The sequence below is a fragment of the Bactrocera latifrons genome, unplaced genomic scaffold (assembly GCF_001853355.1).
Source record: "Bactrocera latifrons isolate USDA-ARS-PBARC rearing strain unplaced genomic scaffold, ASM185335v1 scaffold_4, whole genome shotgun sequence".
Taxonomy (NCBI): Eukaryota; Metazoa; Arthropoda; class Insecta; order Diptera; family Tephritidae; genus Bactrocera; species Bactrocera latifrons.
This window is the reverse complement of record NW_017537045.1, coordinates 2,720,816-2,739,946: the sequence shown is the minus strand read 5'-3', so window position 1 is coordinate 2,739,946 and position 19,131 is coordinate 2,720,816. Positions and strand designations below refer to the sequence as shown.

Genomic DNA, 19,131 nt, shown 5'->3' with positions numbered 1-19,131 from the left:
GGAAAAGCTCCCGAAAAGTTTTTGAAGTTTTTGGTACCTAAAAGTTTCAGAATAAGGAACCTGCGAATAGCAAGTAGGTGCTCTTGAGACTGTTATAAAAGGTCTAGAACTAAAATTTTCCTGAATTTTGAATGCTTTACTGAAAGCAAAAGTTCTTGAAATTTTTTATAGTAATTTTGGCTCAAAAGTTTGAGAATAGCTAACCTTCGACCAACATTAAGAAGTTCACGAGATGACTTAAAATTACTTTAAATTCCAAAACAATCTTTCGATAATTTAACACCAGCTAAATTACAAATAGTTATTATGTTTAACCGCTAACTGGATTTCAAAAGTTTCTGCGCTTGTGTAAAACCCTTTTTAAAACCAAGAAAAAAAAAATTGAGTATTTAAAAAATATTCAGTTTTTTAAGCAGCAGTTCTGCCACGGCAGTTCAGGTAAAATTGAAAGTGGTTTCCTTTTTGAAAATCATCATTTCACAACTAGTTTGACAGCGCAGTGCTTGGAGAAATTTACTAACAAAAGTTCAAAAAAAAAAAAAAAAAATAAGTGTATACTACTTTTGACTTGAACTGTTACTATATGAGATCTGTTAACAATTTTAGCTGCCACTTCATATTTCACCAATTTCTATGTCACCTACCGAATACTCTCAGATTTGACGACCTCCAAAGATTTCATCAATACACTTATTTTCTCGTTGCGTATACGCAGCGTCTTCTTACAAAAAAAAAAAAACATTAACCGTGCTCATTTATACCGTTTTTGAGGAAACAAGTTTTTTGGACTCTAATCAATTGACTTTAAGTTAGTTTTGAAAAATTTATATTAAATAATTCATATTTTCTGTCTCATAGGTAAGCCGTTGCGGATACGCAACTCCGGCGCATCCCTCATAACTACTTAGATATTTTAAAATAAAATTTTAAGAACATTTTTTTACAAACAAGCCTTTATATACGCTCCCTTATTATATATAGCATTCTTACCGGCTTCAGTTGGCAAAATTTTTCTGATATCGCTTCTCGTTGGAATCGTTCATGGGAATGTGAGTTTTTTGAAGTCCTATTATATATAAGTACATACTCTCTACTTTGACTTATTCTCACGCTTCGCTTTTCGTAAGCCGGCTAGTGAATGCAAAGTTGCTCGTTTGGGAGAATAAAACACTCACGACAGTTTACATATTAATATATGTATAGTCATATACTTAGTATATGTATACATATATAGTGTATATGTATATGTTTTTTTTTTATAGTATATGTATAGGGAAGTTGACGTTTGCAATTTTTTCTCTCTTTTTCCGCAATTTCACTAACATCGCATCGCATTGCTAAGCCACTCGCCGCTATGAAAACTGCAAAGCTTCATGTCCACAAGCGTGCTGGCATTTCGCTGGTAAATGGCTTATGCGGCAGCATTGCTGCAGTTTGTCTTTTTTCTCTGCTTCTTCGTTACCAACTGAAAAGTGTTTTCAGCGTAAATATAAGTTAAGCTGGGGTAAACTGGGTCACTGGCACTGAAATAGTTTATCACGCCATCTTATATTATATAATCTCGAAGGCAGTACAGTATTTATATCGCAGGAGTTATTTCGCTTGAAAGACTAACATAAATATTGAGTTAAATAATATTATCTACTAAAACTTGGTAAAAATATTCCTTTTTCAAGAAAACACCAATCGAATATTAGTAACTCAAAGTAATATTGGAATTTTATACCAGCTAACTGGGTCGTTGTTACTTCAAGCACTGAAAGCATAGTTAATTGCGTGAATGACAAGTCAGTGAAAACAACAACGAGGTCAAAGATGTCAGATTAATTTCAGTGCAATGTTATCTGCGTTGCATGCACTGACACTGTCGTCATTGATACCGACTATAGAGACCATACATAGAAATATATATACAAGCGTATATGTACATTAGGGTGTACGTTACAACACCGATGGTTTTCTTTTGAAAAATTAATTTTTTGTTCTAAAAAAAATTCATATAAATAATCTCTCTTTTTTCGATTTAAAACATGCATAAATCATTTGTATTTTTCAATATATTTAATGTTGGATTTTTTTGGTCTATTACAGAATGTATTTTTTATAAGTTATGGTGGTCTGGTCTGAACAATATAATCGGAGATTATAGCGACGCCTTGGATAATAATCTAAGCCGATTGTTGTGACGTTACCTTGTCAAATAGAAAAGATTTCCATGCAAAGACTTATACTGATAATGTATATATATATTTTCTAGGATATGTTGTTGTTGTAATGATTACCTAGTCTCCGCTGGTATGGTAAGACTCAGATAAGTTGTCATTGTGTTCGTCCAATGGTGGGCGCAGGCAATGTGCTGTTTCGACGAGGTCGGACCATAGGGAAAGGGGTGTCAAATGTGTAGGTTTAGCTATGCAAAGAAGTCTTAAGAGTCATGCGAAAACCCGTTGCACGCTGGACACATGTTTTATATGTCAGGATCGGTTCGGAATAACGGGAGTTTAACCTGCTACAGTATCCAGAATAAAGCTGGGCAAGGTTTACTCTCGATTCTTGCGGCAACTCGAGCTCGTCGTTTGCAATGGATTTTCCCAAGACGGCCGGTTCTGAGTTACCGGAAGTGACCCAGAATTTATAATTGACCTAGAATTTATCTAAATTCAAGTTATTGATCGAACTTGAGACTAGACCGGAACTAGTGAAAAATAATTATTGTTGAACTTTTTTTTTACCATTTTTCTAAATCCGTGCGTAGAAAAAATGGCATCAGCCTATTTAATTAACCTAAAATTACTTAAGGCTTCTTTTAACTTAATAGCTACCTGTTTAAAACTTCATTTAAAATCTAATGTGATTGATTTGAACAAAAATTAAAAAGAAATATGCCATTTTTTGACAGTTCATATATCAGGACTAAATTCAGGAACGCAGATCACGTTGATTCCGCTTGTCTACTTTAAAAAATTGGCTCTTTGGGTTACCAAAAAATCACACATGGATAAAACGATCTTAATTTATCGACTACGTTGGTCGAAGGTGTGATATCCAATATGTTTTAACCTCAGTCTAACAAAAGCTACACAATCACTTACCAGGGAAAGTGTCGAGATGCTCCCATTTTCTCTATTTCTTGAGACTTTTACAACTGGCATACCTCAAAATTTGTATCCTCGATCATATTGTACAAATGCTATATGATTAGTGCCGGTAAAAACCTCTATAACTGCAAAATATTTTTGAACTAAACTGACAAAAAAAAATTAAGTTTGCTCTGCTTCGGGTGGATGTTTGGAGTATTTGGTTATATTATGGTCACTTCCATTTCAACTTGTACTGCTTTATATCTGAACCATTTCTAATTCATCATATTGGTAAGTTGCTTCTTGCTGTCGCGCTGTCTTAAGCCGTTGTGTTGTTGTTAATGCTGTTGCTACAGAAGTGCCGTTGCTTTAAATTCCGCATGGCATTATACTGATCACCGCCGCACTAAATCAGGGAAGCTAGTTATGTAGTGTAAGTTGTGCCCTAAATACTGCTTTATACACATATAAAATCTGTATAAATGTTTCTATATACATATGTACATGCTATATACTTCCAAACGGGTACGACGCCATTTAAAAAAGAAAAACGACTTGAATGCGAGTAGTTGTGACGCCAGCTATGCGGCAGCATCGCCACAAGCCCCTCGACCATCAACTATATCATTCTGCTGATTGGCTTTTCAAAGTTGTTTTGCTGTGCCAAGAAAGCTTTTGTTGGCTCAGCGACTTATACATAAATACATATATTTTTTCATAGTGCCTAGCTGGAGCATAGGACCTTACATATATTATAAACATAAACTTACATATGTTCGTTTCTATATATAAATGACTTATGCGCGAATATGTATGTTTAAGAGCATGCAAACCATTCAATAATTTTCGCAGCTCGCGAAGCCCTAGGAGTGCGTTGGCATTTTGCCTTCCAATTTGCGTTATTGCTTTACTTTGGTCATTTTTTGCATTTAGATATCTAAATGCCAAGCCCACTTTACCTAGTTATATATTATACATAAGTGGGTGTGCTCGTATACATAACATCGTAGGCATGTTGTAGAAAAGCGCATAATAAGGTAAAGATACCAGTTAAGTGTTCGCGTTTATGCGTAATCCTCACATTTACAAGTTCACAACGCCTTTGAAGCTACATGCGGCAGTCAACGACCGTTAATCTCGTGGAAAGTATGTGAGTGCCAATTATAGAATCCCCCTTGAAGGCTTCTAAGTCGAAGGCTTGCAGTTTTTAGTCTAAATGTTAACATTTTTTTAGAACGTTTCTAAAATTTCGCAATAATAGTGTAGCGAGAGCTGGGAAGCGTTTTACAATTTTATAAATCACTGGTGTGAAAAAGCTTTTTAAAGTTCGAGAGAGAGCGAGAGTAGCGTAGCTTTTTAAAGATCTGGAGGTACTAGAAATCACCGGTAAGTGAAAGCTCGTTGGCTGTTGAAACTTCTAAAAGTTCCAGTGAAAGCTGGGGAGTTCTATATAACAATGAAATATGAAAGTTCCACAAATAACTGGTGAGCGTCAGCCGAAAGCCTTTGATGCTAGCGCTGCGTACTTTAGTTTATTTAATAATTTGTTTATTATGTAAGCTTTAATAAAATAAAATAAAATAAAAATAAAAAAATAAACTGGTGAGCGAAAGCTAAGGAGCTGTATAAAGTTACGTAAATTATTGGAGTGTGAAAGCTTTTGAGCCTAGTAAAGTTCTAAAGGGATATAAATCACCGGTGAGTGAAAGCTTTTAACAATTGAATATTATTTATTTTACATATAGAACTTCAAGAAGTGTATATCGATCAAAAGTATAAACTTTCGCCATATTCTTTTGCAATATGATCACCCTTACCATGTCTTACATATCCGCCTTCGTGTTTACATCAACATCTAAATACCTCGTACAGATAATGTATTTTCCATATAAAATGGGATAGTTTATTATTGTTGTAAGATCAGTATAAAAGCAGTCTTGTTTCTGATGCCTTTCTCCGGCTGATGTAAGTCCGCCTCCATTGCGTTCATCTAAACGTACAATTCGTAAGAAAAATTGGAAATCAATCAAACTTTTGTCAATTTTATTCTTTTTCCATGGAAACTAAAAGCTTTTTATAATGAGGGCTTCCTCAGTAGAATAAATGAGAGAAGAAATGTTTAATTCTAAAAATTTTAAATTGCTGAGACACGATGAACCGAAGTATGTGAAGAAGTATAACCGAAATATTCTCAAATTATCTCAAACTCTTGTTATTTTTATTTAAAAAGTTACTTAATCTCGCTCATTATTAAAATATCTATAGACTTCCTTCTTTTCGCCATTTACTGCTGGACGGAAAAAAAGTGTAGGTCCAGGAGATTTGGATCCAGCATATGTTCTCTATTATCTCAAAAATGCAAGCCAGTTCTTATTTTTCTCCACATATTACAAATTTTTTAATCGCCAAAATACTGTTGGCATACCATTTAGAAAATTATTTACTTTGTGGTTTATGCTAACTAGTACAAATTTGTGTAAAAGCTTTTGTCAACAAGCAGTCAGTCACTCACAGAAATTTAATCACTTCTGGCTTATCTGTCAGTGGTGTGAAAGTTCTCTTTCGCAATTCACTATCTCCCTAAATTTGCTGCTCCACTTTCATAACTATGCTCATTCATTTTGTTAGACTGTTCTACAAGTAAACAGGGTGGTCCATACTTTTATTCCGCTAACTTGATTGACTCCTTTTACTTTGAGTAGCTTCAACTTCTCCTCCAGTAATTGGTTTCGGGTTCAATTGTACGAAAGCGCTGTGAACATTGCTCTTGTCAAGTGTCTCCTGTATTGTTAATATTTAGTTGGTTGATGTAACATGGGTTCTTTAAGGTACCCCAAAATTTCAACGGATATAATTCGGTGGAATGCGGTTTTGAAAAGAATTAACTTCGAACATAATCCCAGAGTTTGGCAAGCAAAACAATTAATTTATCGTATGTTGAATTTAATGACCGACGTGACTATTTTAAACAAAGATCGTCTCAGTTCATGCCTTAACATTTTGAATAAAAAAGTGTATATTGGCTCGGACTGAAACATATCGAGCTCGCAACAGCTTTTCAAAGCAAACTGCTTTCAAAGTAAAGGTAAAGTACCGAAGGATACATTAGCTTTTCGCTTTCTGCTTTCCAGATGTGGTAGATGTGCTCGTTAATAGCCAATATGAAAATCTGTTTCACAAAAAAACCTCTCGGACCAATTTATTATGCTTTTGAACTGCTTTTAAGTCTAAGTTTTAACTTGCTTTTAGACTCTAGAATAGATAGACGAAGAATGCACCGCTATCTTAGGCCTATTGTGGCCTCAAAGACACTAACGAAATAGCAATGTCAAAACGACAGCTGTGTGTCTACAATTTCCAATTAGATTTCACATTGTTGACTACGAGATCAATTTGGGATCCAGTGGGACGCAAAAGATGCACTGAACTACTTGCTCTTAGCAAAGTTCAGTTTTCGCAGTTAAAAAAAAGTTTTTACCTCAATTATCCAACAATAGACTTTCATTTGGTAATGATAAAAATCTATTCGGATGCAAGTTGTCAAAGTTTATGGAGTGGACATTCCAAGCGTTGAATCTAAAAAGTGTTAACGGTGCAAGTTGTCAAAGTTTATTTGAGTAAAGTGAGGTGGAAATGTATAGGCACTTTTTCCTCTTTTCCTGTCTTTGCAAGACTGAGGTTTCAACATCTCGACAGTTTTTTCTTCGACGATCAAGGAACCATAGTTTAAACGGATAGGCTCAAAGCGCTTTGTAACTAGATTCGTGATAAATTATATAGGAGTTTGAGATACATCAATGATCCGGCGTTCTAAGCTGTCCAAGTGAGATTCCTGTCGAGATCGACCTCTTAACTTAAACCAACTTTGTAAGTGATTCTTTGCTGTTATTCGGGAAATAAGAATCCGTCGATTATCGATATTATACATTTTTTGCATAAAATGTGTTCTGATAGAAGTCCTATAACTTCATCATAAAAGCGTTGTAAATGTCAAAACGAGATATTATCCTCTTTAACGGCGTAGACACCGCTTACGATTCCAAGTGTAGTCAATTTTTTCTCCAACTGGTCTTTCCAACAGAGTGGAGGTCTTCATCTTCATCTGCTTCACCGATGGGTACTACTTCGAATTCCGTATGATCTGGACGACATGAGCTATCCAGAGTAGCTTATTCAATGTATACATTATAAATCTGCCGCAGAACCGTTCTTTCGAAAACTCGTAACGCCGAATCATCAGATGTTGTCATTGTCCATGCCTTGGCAGCATATAGCAGGACGAGTATGATGAATGTCTTATAGAATTTGGACTTTGTTTGTCGAGGGAGGACTTTACTTCTCAATTGCTTAATCAGTCCGAAGTAGCATGTGTTGGCAAGATTTATTCTGCATTAGACTTTGGGGCTGACGATCCTATGATAGCTGCGTCTACCTAACCCGACAAAGGTTGCACATTAGCCTGCATTTTATAAAATAAGTTTAGCTAAAAAAAAAAAGCTCCACTATAAACCCTCCTTAGAACCACCCTATACACCCACGAAACTGCGTTGCCAGAATTTTCGTTGCGTATTTTCATTAAGAAGATTTATGTGCATATGTTTTTGCAAAACTGCTTGTTTTCATTATTTCAAGTCCCTGTTTGTTTGACGCCTTTGTCCTACCGAATAGAAGTCGTAAACAAATTTGCAAAAAATATGCTGGCTGCCAGTCAGAGTGGCACTTCTGCTTCTTTAATACATTTTATTGCTGTTTCGTTTTTATCTACTTTCAGCTGTTGGTATTCTCATTCTTTAATGTATGAGTCTGCTTACTAACGGTAAAGCTATTATTTTCTTTTCTTCCACTACTTAACCCTTTTAAGTAGTGCGAAAAGTATTTACTAATTTATACAAAGTGCTTTCGATAGAAGGAAAATATATATTAGTATATATGTATATTAATATTAACATATTTATTTATATATACATATATACATTTTACCGTGGGTTGTGCAAATTTTTCGTGCTGTTGGGCTATTTCCGCTCATTATTTCGAAAATTAGTTTTGGCGGCGCTAAATTAGTTACGTGTGTATGAATGTATGTATTTACTTGGGGACATTGGGGCGCCAAAGCGTTCGTTACCGGTGTTGTAAACAATAACAAATAATAACACACATTTCTTAATTTAATTCCCCTAATTTTTTTTAGCGCCAAGTTGGCTCTTTATTATGGTGTGGCGTAGTTGGCGAAGTGGGTATGTGCTGAAAGTTGGCATATAACAGCGTGTGGCAACAAATGCGTGGTGGGTGTGTCGGTCTGTTCATTTGTGTTTTATATGAAAACAGCTGTGCTCACTGAAATATGCTTACATACGAGTGTAAATACATATGTGGTTACATACTTATATTTCTTTGTTTTAATACTTCAAGTTTCGACGAAGTTGTAATGAGAAAGGCAGCGACTTGTTATAAATTCTCAAATTGATTACTTATATATATATATGTATATAATATATATATATATATGGATATATAATATTTACAAATACACATAAAGAAGGTATATTTGTAGGTTACTCTGTGAAAGAAAATGTTTGTTGTTTTCATAGAATTACACACGGTTCTTTTAAACTTTTTAAGCGTCAAGCCCCTCCATTATTTATAAAGCTTCCGTTTTTTTGTTTTTATAACCCCACTTAAAGGTGACACCTTATCCTTTTGCGAATATTTGGGCGAGTTTTTTTTTTTATATTTGCGTGTGCAACTTGATTTGACTGAGTTTTTGTAAAAGTATTGTTCAAAAAAGGGTATTTACCATATTACATCCGATGAGTGACTACCCTTTTGAACCAGAAAAATATATTTTTTATAAACATACTAGGAGCTCCGGCCACGCGTTGCTGTGGTATACGTTTTGTATTTTTATTCATATAATAAACTATTCAAAGCAGTGAAAATACTATTTACGAATAAAGGCGAAAACGATTTTACCGGTATAAGAGTCCAAGGGATTGTACTTCAGGTTTAATTTTGCATAGGTTCATACAAATGAATTTCATTGGAAAAATAACGAATTGAAGGCTGCTTTCTCAATGTCTGGTTACCAGAGTTTATTTGCAGTTAGAAGAGTTATCCGCTTAATACAGTGTGCTTATTGAACCTCAACAATGTGCATCTCCATTAAGAGAGACGCTTAAATGGGTTTCCATTTAAGAGCGCTTTCACTTTATGATGATGACTCTCTGCCAACAAGTTCGGGCGGACTACTGCAACGCCAATAAACCTCGTGGCACTGCCCAATCGGGTAAATAATGCACTAAGCTCCCAAATACCTTACTTGAAGAGTTTTGATTTCCGGGGTGACTTTACACCGCAAAAATCGGCCAATATGTGAGTTATTTCAATAAAAATGAGACATCATATTTTAACAATAACAATATGCTTGGATAAAATGAATAAAATTGGGCGAAAGCTTGACCCCACATAACTAATATCAGGATTTTCGAACATCCGGCTGACTTTATTCCATATGATTGGCGGCTTCTTCAGTATCGTGTGGTCAAAGGCCAAGAAAGTATCCTTTTAACAGCTGAAACAATTTTTACTGTTGAAGAAGTTTTCCATTCCATAAATTCAAGGTGGTCATCAATATGGGGACTTTTTTCACTTTTATCAAATGGGTTATATAATGAGGGATAGCGAAAGAGTACCAATAGAATGAAGAGTATTGGGCCTTCCTAAAAGTTCCTAAAATAACTTATGTCAGGAGTAAGTATATTCTCGAAATTTGTGAGAGGCCTGAACAGATTTAGATACGTGGCGCTGAGGTAGTTCATGGACTGATATTACACATTTTTGGAGATTTGGCTACATCTATCTTTTCCTTACTTCAGAAACCCAAAAAATTCACAGTGTATAATTTTGTCCAAAATGGAATCGGTTTTTCTACCTTCCTCTGAGCTAAAAAGCGCTTCAAATTGCTTGGAAATCTCAAGAAGTGTTTTCTATACTATAGCACTAACACTGTGGAACGTTTTTGGGATTATTGTCTGGGGGGTAAGAAATTCCAAGTCAGGGTGAATCGATGTTTTTTCAACAAGATAAGGAAACAAGTTAAAAGGTCATAAAAAAAACTGACACATACGAACGCCAAACCCTTTGAGAGTTTTAATATACTGACCTAGTAGCATCATCCTGGCTTGGAATTTCTCACCCCCCAGATTAGCTGTTGTACTGTGTAACTGCTATTTTCAAAATAAAAATTGTGAGTAATAGACAAAAAGACATCGGAAAAGTCTTAAAGTGTTTACTTTATTGTTTAGCTTCAAACATACATGAACATTATCGCACATTAAACGAAGATTGGTTAATCAAAAAGCAAACATTATTAGTATTGCAATCCTGTATTGACTAGTGGCATACATGCTCATATTCACAAACGCGCATATAGTATAATAAATAAATGTTAAATGCGAAGCCATTAATTTGCCATGTATCCATTTGGGCTGGCAACTAGTGAACCGTGTTAATCGATAACGATTTACGATTCCAATTCAATGAACAGCAACAAGTAATGCAGTTGGCAAATCCGTAAAGTGCAACGATATCTTATAAGCGTTCCGCAACAATACCCAGCAGAATAAATTAAAAGTGCCCAAATTGCAAATTCAACAGCAGCGTAATAATTTATGGCGAATTTACAAGCTGAAACGCATGTGCGTTGCGCACAGAATGCTACCGGACGTTTGAGATTAAAATACACGAATTTCCAATCAACGCCTGGCAGAGCTCATCGGCAATTATTTATGGGTTTTTCTGCACAAGACAGCCATCTATGGTAACTTTTTCCATACACAACAACAACAAAGGCTTTGAAGTTAGATATTGTATTTTTAACGCGGAGTAGTTGTTGGTATGCATATCATATAAATATTGCTGTGTGGTGTTGGTGCAAGTTCTTATACCCTGAATAGGACCATGAAGCTTGTAACAAACAGAGTGAAACATCAGTGCCAACAGAAAAACAAACCATATATAAGTTATTACTTTAATCAATTTAGCCATGTTCAAATGTCTGTCTGTCTGTATATGCGCAAACTAGTACCTCGGTTTAAGAGATATTGATCTAAAATTTTGCACACACATTTTTCTCTTCAAGAAGCTGCTCATTCATTGGAATGGCTGATATCGCAGCACTATAGCATATACAGTTGTGTTCAAAATAATAGGAGTGCATCACAAAATTCAATAAAACTAATAATAAATTAAAAAATTGGAAATTATGACTAGTATATAAGATAGTTTAGTTAATATTTAGTCGAGTAACCGCCATTTTTAATTACTGCAGCACATCTGCGGGGCATGGAATCTATCAGATCACGACATCTTTTCCGCGGGATTTGCTGCCGCGCTTCCTGGACTGTGCTCCATAATTACCTTGTATTTGATGGTCTACTGTCAGCTACACCTTTTTTAACATCTGTCCATAAATTTTCTATCGGATTAAGGTCAGGCGACTGAGTAGGCCACGACATAACATCCACTTTATTGACCCGAAACCATTCTTTTGCGGACGTACTTGTATGTTTAGGGTCGTTGTCTTGCTGGAACAACCACATTAAAGGCATATTCCATTCCGCGTATGACAGCACAACTTTTTTCATTATATCCAATACACGTACTGACCCATGGTTTCTTTAATTAGATGGATTGGTCCCACGCCGTTGTACGAGAAACTTCCCCAAACCATTACTTTTGCACCACCATGTTAGACAGTCTTAAGGGTGTATTGCGGTCTATATTCCGTATTTGGTGGACGACGGATATACTGTCTGGACCCTGTGCCACCAAATAAAACTACCTTACATTCGTTTGTCCACAAAATATTTCTCCATTTTTCCGGTTGCCAGTTGACATGTTCTTTGGCAAAAAAGGAGCCGTTCTTCAATATGCTTCTTTGTCAATAATGGAACTTTTCGCGGACTCCGCGCAAATAAATTACATTTCAGTAGACGTCTACGAACTGTTACGTCACTAGCATCAAGATTTAGACGCTTCTTTATTTCTCTAGACGTCGCTTTGGGATCTTGTTTAGACGACTGGAGTATGCGTCGATCGATTTTTTTGGTAGTTTTACGTTTTCGTCCACGAGTTTCGGGTTTTTTTTCGTTGGATAAGGCATTTGATATCATTTGATCAGAACACCCGAGTATTACTTTCATTTCTTTATAAGTTTTCCCGTTTTTTCGAAGATTTTTAATGATTTCACGCTTTTCGTCGCTGCAGTGCTTTCCTCTACCCACTAATTAAAATAAATGACTTATCCTTTAAAAAATATCACCGTTTTTATTTTGTTGTACTTACTTTTTTGTTTTTTACAGATTTTGTTTAAATAAAAATATATTATACCACTTGGTGGCTCACACTCCTATTTTTATGAACATCTCAATTCAGTGATCGACACAGATATGAACTCACAACATTGCAAATAATGTAAACAGCTGAAGTTTATGCTTTCTGTTTTACTCGCGAAATACCGTTAGAAATATTTCTTTGAAAGCGTTTTGCGTTCATGTTCTGACATGATAAATTTTGTGGATTAAATATTTTTCTCAGGGGCACTCCTATTATTTTGAACACAGCTGTAGCTGTCATGCAAACTGAACGATCAAAATCAAGTACTTGTATGAGAAACTTTTTTATTTGATGAGATATCTTCAGGAAATTTGGTATGGATTATTTTCCAATAATCCAACAATCTTCGAAGAAATCATTCAGATCGCAGCACAGTAGCATATAGCTGCCAAACAAACTGAACGAGCAAAGCCAAGTTCTCGTTTGAAAAATCTTTGCGTTTAATGAGATATTTTAACGAAATTTGCCAAGGATTATTCTCCAAGTCAACGGTATATTCTTCGAAGAAATTGTTCTGATCGAACCACTATAGCATATAGCTCCCATACAAACCGATATGACCTTACAAAATTTAATATTTGTATGGAAAGTTTTTTTTTTATTTGTCTAGAGTATTTTTTCTTGCTTTCTGTTTTCTGTTTTTTTTTTTTTATTTTGATTTCTTTGCGCCACACAATTCTCGGCTTGCTATATATAATTTGCCAATTGTTCTTGGTATTTGCAAAAATGTTAACGGCAAACACAGCAGAAATGCGTAAATAAATGCAAAAAGCTAACGTGTGTAGCAACGTGACTACTGACACACACAAACATAACGCATAAAATAACGCGCGTTAATGGCATATAACAATAAATTATAATGGCAATTACCAAACAGTAAGAAAACAACAACAATAAGAAAAACAAATATATTGCAGTCAAGTAAACTTTATTATTACTACTTGCGCATACATACATGCAAAAATACAAATGGAGTATAAAGTCAGTTGGTACAAATTACACGCCACAAGCGGCAAGTGCAAAAAATGAAATAAACAAAAAAGGGGAAATGGAAAAGGGAAATTCCATTTTTCGCTGCGTAATTGCAACATATTTCTCGGCGGCTGCCATATTGCCTGTTGCTGCTGCTTACTGCTGGCTTCAAACCTTGGCAATATATCCACTAGAAATCAGAGGTTAGTATGTTATACAAACATACTACATCTGTACATATAAGTATAATTTATATATGTATATACCGTTACGTTATGGGAAACTATACATATTTACATATATGTTTTGCGTCCTTTTCGTTTGTTAGACATTTCTAGACCTGAATACATACAAGTATTGTTATGTTATATGTATGAACGTTATGATATATGTATGAAGCTTTCGACTTACGGAGTTTTTATGTTGGTTGGTTTGGTTATATCTATTCTATATTGTTGGGTTAATCAAAAACGAAACTCAACGTCTTGGTTAGTAAGCCAAACTGAAAAAAATGTGATTATATTATTTTCAAAAAAAGCTCTACGGAAGGAAGCTTTCATATTAATTGAATGGAGTCTGCTGTAATATGTGTATAACCAAATGTTTTGTAAATAAGGCAGTTGAGATGTAATCGAACATTTTATACTCTTGCAACTTTCAAAAAATAAAGCTCAGGAGACAAATTCGTGTGTTCACCAAACTGAATTTTGAAAAATGTTGCAAAAAAACTCAAAATATTTGTGTCACAACTTCCGAAAACAAAAGCTCAGGAGACGCCGCCGCCAAACTTTACTTTGAATCATGTTTGCGGAAAAGTTAAAATTATTTGTGTAACGATTTCCAAAAACAAGAGCTCAGGACATGCTTACCGGGATTGACCAAACTTTATTTTGAAAATGTTGCGAAAAAAATGTCACGAAAAAGCTTTCGTGGAACCTTTGTCTAGATTTTGTATCTATCATAAGATAACTGTAAAGTGTTATATTGGAGACTCGGATCTATCTCTCTATCATATAATCTATCTATATCTATCGGATAAGGAAGGAAAGAAATATAGGCTAAGCAATCTGTTATAGTATAAGTTATCAATGGGTATTAGATCAGGTAAACTTTTTATACATTAGACTATACAAATATATACTCGATATAGAATTTTATTAACAACATTTTAATCTTTCAGTTTCAGCTAGCAATATATCTGGTTTTAAACCTGGTAAGTCTTAAGTAACATTTTTAAATATATAATATTATGCTTATATAATACATATTTGCACGATTTATGAATTAAATTTTATTAGAACTATATATACAACATATTCCAGAAATAGTCGTACAGGCTATTAAATGTTATATAAAAGGTCGGAGAAACAAGTTTTTTTGAATATTGTTTCCCAACTTTGGCAGTGAGCTAGATTTTTACGCTTGAAATTATCTGACCATTAATTTACTAAAAAAGTCGATTTTTGAAATTCACGAGTATATTATATATATACATATGTATGTACTTTCTGATATTTGCCAACTCTTTTGAAAACTCTTAAACTTTAATTATGTTCACTATAGGTTGATCTGGTAGACAAATGGTTCTTAGCGATACTAAGTGGGCTATAACAATTAGAGTGAGATCATTAGCCCATCCGCCTCTTTTGCTTCGTAATAAAAGCTCTAGAGAGACTGATAAGTGGTGCATAAGGAGGCGCATTCTGAGGGACATTTATCAGCAGCGCATCATGCTTACTGTACAGGCAAGTTAGTGGAGGGGTTTACTGTCAGCAACTCTCTATCAACTGCAGCTTCAAACTTTAGCAGGAATTTGTAAAGCTGATAAAGTAGCAAGTAAAGGCCCTTTAGAACCACTATCGGTAGAATGGAAGCGGGTCGGTGCTCCCGTATCTTCCCGTATCTGGGCCAGCGCTGGGCCACCATCGGTATATGCGCTGTCACAAAAGCCTTTTGACCCAAGATCGATTGCAAGAGATGTAGTGATCTTTTTGCCCTCAGTAAGGCTGACCTCTCCCTAGTTGTGGGGCTTTTAACAGGCCATTGCCCTATGGCATCCATGCAGTAAGGCTGGGAATCCTACCAGACACCATCTGCAGAAGCTGTATAGAAGATATGAATGATTGGATGGTGAAAAGAACTTAACACTTCCTTCTTGACTGTCCTTCGTTTGGTAGGTCAGGAGTTAAACACTTTAGAGCGCATACCTTCAGACATCCCACCGAACTGGCGGGAATGGAAATTAAATGGCTGTGTAAATTTGTATTGGCTACTAAGCGCTTTGCTAAATTATAAGTTCAAACACAGGTGTTCTTCTTTTATATGGCTTCACCAGAGACTACTTACTGTACTGTAGCAATCTTTGAACAGCCATCTAACCTAACGTTAACCTAATCATTGGGCTGATATAATTGCATTAAATTCGTAACTTTTGAGTGCTTTGTGGGAATTCGTTCATGTTAATATTTTTAACATTGCGCAAATTAAACTAATTGCTTAATTAGTAATAAATTGACAATTTAGTTACAATAACTAACATAAAAGCTACTCTTCAAAGACAAGAGGTATGTTTATAAACCGAAGGTTATTACCTACGTCTATTTAGTGTGAAATCAAAGACAGAAAGAGGAACAAGGATCGCTTCATTTCCGAATAATTAGTACATTATACTTCTTCTTTCTCTGTAAACCAGATTCCTACTAAAACTGTCTTGCATAAAAACTTGCATTGCCCGAAACACTTCATATTTCTCAGATAAACTGATAAAGTTTGTAGTAATTAAGAAAATTTGTTCAATCAGAACATGTTTATATAGCTGTTAAATAGTAATTAATTACGGATAATCAATTGTATGCATTTGAGCACGAAAATGAATGTTATAATTGTCGTGTAATGCGTCAAATGAGCTGGTTCGACCAAAGGAAGAACATATATGGATCATAAGGCTCAAAATCAGTGTGAAATAAAAGAAAAACTGTGGTGAAAATCTGAGTGGTATTCGTTAGAATTTTAAAATTAAAATATTACAAAGATTTCATTGCATAATCATATAAAGTATCAGATATAACTTTATTTATGTATATATTTTGTTTACTTACGAAACTGTCTAGTACGGAAATTACTCTTCATAGTGCCTGTGGTTGTGGTTGAATTGCCTTAGAATAATTATAAAATTGAGATTAGATTTCATTTAATCTATAAGTATGAGTTTTAGCTAATTTTTTTATATATTGGTTGTCAAAAAAGTCTTGCGGTATTTTCGCTAGTTGGCGCTGAGAGCGAGTAGTTCTAGTTTTATTCGTCGCATCGGGTCATGCTATACCTTTTCGGAAAGCTAACACGTGTTTGATTGGTTGTCGTTTCTTTTCTGATGTAGAGGGGGTCGAAGATGCGCCACGCTCCGGAAGGCCTGTCGTCGAAAATTGCGATAAAATCGCTGAATTGGACGAAAGACATCGGCATAGTAGCAGCAATGAAAATACCGCAAGAAATGCCCCAAGACTTTTTGGATAACCTATTATATCAGAATTAAATTCGTGTGTAGAATTTTATAGATCTGTCTTATATCTCTAATTATGATTATTTCGTTATATCCCAAGTTCTTCGAGTTTCATTACAATGTTAATGTTAATAGTGTTTGATTATTTAGAAAATTTTCTTAAATTATATACTTCCTTAGCTTTTAATTGCTAAGAAATAAGTTATAGCAATTCCATTATAAATATGTGTACTTCTGAAAGCACGCATGCATGGCATGGTAATATTAACAGTTATAAGAAATGTTCTCAATTGGCATATATTATATATATCCATAAAGTTTTATGTATGTACATTAGGTTGTCCGTTATTTCTAAAGATTCTTTGTTTGCAAAAGTCCCTTAAAGTTACAGTTTTTGCCTTAAAAATTAGGATGCAACGTAAACAAGCTTTTTGTTTTCAACTTAAAATCGGCCAAAATTATATTTCTTTCTATATATTTTTCATCAGGCAAGTAATTTTGAAAGAGTCTTTTTGATTGAAAAAATCATTAAAATGAAATATTTTAACAAATGCACTAAGCGTTCATGCAAGTGATTTATGTATTCTGTGTTGCTCATTTATAAATGCTCCCTACATTTGATTCATAATTTTAACTGCTTATAACTTTTGAAGCAAATTTTGATAAAAAAAAAAAAAAAATCAATATGATCTTCACTGTAGAGCGGAAAATTTTGTATTAGAATATTATGTTTTGAAAGTTGAAGCTATATTTTTTCTTTGGAGATAAATAATTTATTGCAAAGGATCAAAAATCCCATGTTAATTATATGGAAAAGTAAAATATTAAATTTAAATTAAAGAAAAAAACAAAGCTTGATTAAGTTTGCTTCTTTGTTAAGGACAAAAATTGAAATTTAAGCGACTATTCAACTTGGTACAAAAATGTACATCCTAATGCGCATTCGGAAAGTGTGTGAGTGCGAGCAAAGTGCAAAGTCAGAACAAATGCAGCCATTTGCTTTACGATACTTAAGTTGGCTTTATGACGCTGACAATTATGACTAATTGAAATACTTACTTTTATGTTTCACACTTGTCAAATGTTGTTAATTATAATTTATTATAACCATTAGAGAATTTATGTCACACAAACACCCACGCCTTTGCTTGACCTTTACTTTACCACAGTTCTTTTTACGGAAGATAGTGGATTTCTGGCTTGCAGTATATAAGCACTTATGTGTCATATATGTCAAAAAGTACATATATATGTATTCGTTACTTATCTACATACTTAAGTACTGAAAATAATGCGCTTTTTATTGCTAGTGTAATTCTGTAATTTGTTTATATTATTATCGGCATTTTACAACTTATGATTTCGAAGATTTCAACAAGATTGCTAGTTCTGTCAGGCTTTTAATTTAATAATAAAATATATTGTGACCACTTTGTTTTACTGAAAGTCATAATTTGGTTAAGCTGCTGCTTAAATTTATTGTCAACGGAGCCGTAAAATTTTATGAAAACCTTTTTCGTAGCAAAAATATGCTCAGTGCTTTAACGTTGACTAATTAAAATCTTTATTAAAGTGTTAAATATAGTCAGAAGGCCGAAAAAAGCGAATTTTTTCAGCATTTTTTCTGAGAAAACTTTTAAATTTATTGATATGAAAATTTATACACATTTAACGGTATCTCTTAACTATATTTTAAGAGTTAGTATTAGTAAAAATATTTATTTCCGGGAGCTCCTCTCCAAAAGTATATTTTGCGGTGACCACTATATATCTGAACTGGATCCTCTGAAATTAGCCATACATATTTCATTAAAATAATGTTAAATCTAGTAATTATGCGAAGGAATAAGCAAAATAAAATTTTTTGACAAAATGGCGGTTTCTCCAAATTTTTGAAATTTTCTGTGTGCATTCTTAAACAGTCATTTATAATATATATGTAGAAAATAAAATAATTAAATCGATTTTTTTTTTTTAAATTGTAACTGTATATGCATAACGAGTTAAAAATTTCTTTATTTTTGACATTGACTACCCAAAGACCTTATTAAAAATTTTTTTATTTGGACACTGTTTGGACAATCGACGCGAACACTGGCTATAAGAAATAGTGGTGAACATATTTATACATTACACCAGGAAGCTTTAGAATTTTAATAAATCATATATTGCTATAAGTAAATAAAA

The 19,131-nt window shown here is 34.1% G+C and overlaps 1 protein-coding gene across 1 annotated transcript in view; it reads left to right on the top strand.

The window, feature by feature from the left end:
• LOC108972492 (probable protein phosphatase DDB_G0282105) overlaps window positions 1-19,131 on the top strand; it is an 84,474-nt gene that overhangs the window by 18,610 nt on the left and 46,733 nt on the right. The window contains exon 3 of the mRNA XM_018939108.1: window positions 14,626-14,658. The gene's annotated coding sequence lies outside the window, so the exon portion shown is untranslated. The remainder of the gene's footprint in view (window positions 1-14,625; window positions 14,659-19,131) is intronic.